The sequence below is a fragment of the Phalangium opilio genome, unplaced genomic scaffold (assembly GCF_054372755.1).
Source record: "Phalangium opilio isolate 3A_F unplaced genomic scaffold, DU_Popi_V2 ptg000093l_1, whole genome shotgun sequence".
Taxonomy (NCBI): domain Eukaryota; kingdom Metazoa; phylum Arthropoda; class Arachnida; order Opiliones; family Phalangiidae; genus Phalangium; species Phalangium opilio.
Window position 1 is genome coordinate 1,973,426 of NW_028324198.1, and position 3,565 is coordinate 1,976,990.

The 3,565-nt window shown below is 38.8% G+C and overlaps 1 long non-coding RNA gene across 2 annotated transcripts; it reads right to left on the reverse strand.

Moving 5' to 3' along the window:
• Nucleotides 1-2,525: 2,525 nt before the first annotated feature.
• LOC149640197 (uncharacterized) lies at nucleotides 2,526-3,565 on the reverse strand. 2 transcript variants are annotated; one of them, XR_016372269.1, is made up of 3 exons: nucleotides 3,319-3,563; nucleotides 2,733-3,194; nucleotides 2,526-2,569 (listed from the first exon to the last, which is right to left on the reverse strand). It is a non-coding gene; the product is annotated as an uncharacterized LOC149640197 (long non-coding RNA). The 2 variants fall into 2 exon arrangements; XR_016372268.1 differs by having other exon boundaries at nucleotides 2,528-2,569; nucleotides 2,637-3,194; nucleotides 3,319-3,565.

Consider the following 3,565-nt stretch of genomic DNA (forward strand, 5'->3'; position numbering starts at 1 on the left):
TCCAGTACGACCCTGCCTAACCGCTGAGGATGCTGGGAGGACTACGGTGCCGTAGGCGGGGGTACACAGGCAACGCTATAGGTATGGGGGTTTCCAATACAAGGTGTAACCAAAGAGAATATAGGGGAGGAGTGGAAAGAGGGGAAAATCTTGTTGCTCTTTTCTACCGCGCATCTTCAATGCGCAGTACCGAGGCATTTCCGTTTGAGACATTTAACGGTATCGTAGGTGGCGCGACTGAGCCGGAAACTCCCTCGTACCACTAGTATAATTTAGGGGCAACAATGTAATTTAGCCTTGTGGAGCGGGGGATCTTCAACTCCTCCCCTATATTCTCTTTGGTGTAACTGAGACAAAGTTTCTTCCTGCAAGCATAGCCCACTCGATCCGCGCTCATGGACGCAAGCTGCTCGCGCTATATAATAATATTTGACCACGTCGTCTGCTAAACTTAGGAATTGAACAATTAAACTTTTTGAGTTAATGTCTGGACTCTGGTTACCTTTGCATTTTCTTTGTGGTCCCATGGTTTTATTTTTAAACTAGTCATTTGCCCTGTATCATTATTGTGTAAGAGACAGCCTGGCAGCCCCGTATTTGTTTACCCTGCCCATAGCCCACTCGATCACGCGTAACACTACGCAAGATGCAGAGCAGCGTCCGTGAGCATGGATCGAGTGGGCTATGCCCTGCCTGGCCAAGTCAGCTGACTTAGGTGAAATATTCATTACTTCTATGCGACTTATTTCTAGACATTCTTGAACGAATCATCTTGTGAAAATTTTATAAGCCAGGCTTCTGGCGCTGGGTTTTTTCCGAGCCAAATTTGCTTTTTCAATTTAAAAAAATTAATTTCAACCTTTTTTCCTCTCTTCAGAAATTTAATAATGATAGTGTGTTACATATTTATCCAAAATTTATATTAATTAATTAACACACTGTAATTTGTAATTTCGCGCTTGGAAGAGCCTGAATTAAAAATATTGATTTGGAGACAGGGATTAGTGATAGTGTGATTGAATAGGGGTTTCTCCAATTTGTCTGGGCACATACCAGCTTGTTTCGGGACGGGTTTACTGTTTTTGTCGACGTCACAATAAAAACGTTCAGTGAAAGGTACCAAAGATTTCGATTCAGTATAATACATAAGATCGGTTTATCTCACTGAACGCCGGCAAAACGTCACTCTAAAAATTCGTTTATTTGTTATGTCGTCTGCAAGAAATTTAAAATTACTGCTTAGGGGTTAGGGCACGCTAAGGCCCGGATATATTTTTATATGAAATTTATCTACCCAAACAGTTCAAGTGTTTGTAAAAACTCTTCTTGGCGAGCTAAATTATTATTTGAACCGGTGAAAGACAAGAACTTAACTTTGGGCGAAAGTCGATTACAAGGGAAGGAATCAGGGTTGGCACGTTGGTATCCAGTCCGGTTTTATCCACCTGGATTAAACCGGTTTAAACCACGATGAAAAATCCAGTGGATTTTTCAAAAAATATAATAATAGAGTACAGCGCAGGCACCATAAAGTGAGATGGAAGGAAACGTTTGACCCACATGTCTTTACCTCTTTATTTCATCGAAATGGTCGATTCCCATACATTGTGGGTTAGTTTGACGCGCCCTCCTCCCACTGACCCACCCGAAACTCGTGAGACTGAGTTGAATTTTTCGCAACGCTATATTGTTGGGTCGGACCGCGCATTTAGAAAAATCTTTATCAGACCCTGCCCTATTGAAGATCACAAAAAAGCCTACCCGGGCCCGACCCTGCCCTATTGAAGATCACAAAAAAGCCTACCCGGGCCCGACCCTGCCCTATTGAAGATCACAAAAAGCCTACCCGGGCTCGACCCTGCCCTATTGAAGATCACAAAAATGTCTACCCGGGTAGACGATATGATAACCCTACCCGACCCGACCAGCAAAACATTTTAAGTAATTTTCTCACCCAACCCGATATGGGTCGGGTTGGATTGAAAAATCCCGATTAAATCAGGGGCCCTACTCATCTCTAAGTGAAATGTCTATAGTTTTATCAACTTTTATGTACAATAAAAATTATTCTCAATTAGACGGCCTAGCAGCAGAAGTCAACTAGCGCACTAAATGTAAAAAAGAAGTGCTAAAATTAAGCACTAGAGAGTAGTTTAAAAAAAAGCCAGATAAATCCAATAAAATCCGGTTTAAACCAGCAAAAAACCATACCAGTGGCTTTTTCAAGAAAAATCCGGATTTTTGCCAACCCTGGAAGGAATCCAGTTTCCCGGAGGGGCCTAACCACGATAAGAAACCCAGACAAACCAAACCGAACTGAACTGAACTGAACTGAAATAAAAAAGTAAAATTTGACCTTCTAGGATTTGAAGAAACACCTAATAGGAATATAGGAATAATAATAATAGGATAATAGGAATAATTAGGAATTAGTGATAGTGTGATTGAATCTATCATTTATTTTACCAGCAAAAAACATATCTTCGTAGCGGTAACCCTTGTCTAGAAACCAGGGAATGAACCGTTCTGCGTAGTTTGAATTAATCTACTTTAAACATCAAAAATGTATCTAATTTAAACAAAAAGGTTTATTCCAAATAGCGGTTATAAAAAGTACTTAAAAACGCAACTGTTACCTAATAAAAATGATTGCAAGAGCCGGGATAAAAAACATTGGTTGGTTTGTTGACAGGGTTTAGTGATCGTGTGATTTAATTATTCAATTATATTACCATTAATTTAAACCAATAAAATGATCTACATAGTGGTTATCGGTGGCACCAAATATAATATGCACAGTTATCGTTGGAAAAATGGCCATTGTTTACTGTTTTGAGGTTATGTTAGAATAAGCACTAAATAATTAAAATTTAAATTGTTAACCTATAAGAATTATTGGAAAAGCGTCATTTAAAAATATTGTATGATTTGGTGACAGGGTTTAGTGATAGTGTGATTGAATCTATCATTTATTTTACCAGTAAAAAAGGTATGTTCGTAGCGGTAACTGTTGGCTGGTGGCAACAGTCAAAAACCAGGGAACGAACCCTTGTGCGTCTTTTGCATTAATCTACTTTAAACAACAAAAATTGATTTAATTTAAACAAATTACCTAATTAGCGGCTATCGTGGGCCGATGGCACCAGGTGAAACACCTTAAAACGTACGCTACACGGCCAATTGGTCTCTAGTCTCTACATACAATCAGTTGTCTTGAACTTTTGACCGAGGCTTAGTGAAATCAGTCAATTTAAAAATTATCGGCTAAATCCTAAATTTAAATTCTTTTGTATTAAATTATAATAAGGTTTAACTTACGAAATTAAAATAAAATGAGGACGAATTAACCCCTTCTTTTATGTGAAAAGTTAAAAAATTCGCCTTAAGCTCGGCATAGCCACACGCGTTGTCTAAACAAAAATCTTCGCTCAGTCGCTCTATTAGCGGTAAAACAGCGTAAGTCCAACAGTACGTTTCTCTATGATTTTAGCTAGGATTAAACCACGTAAGTCCAACAGAATAAAAGGTCGTAAGTTTAAGTATGTGCTTAAAATACAAAAAGTAA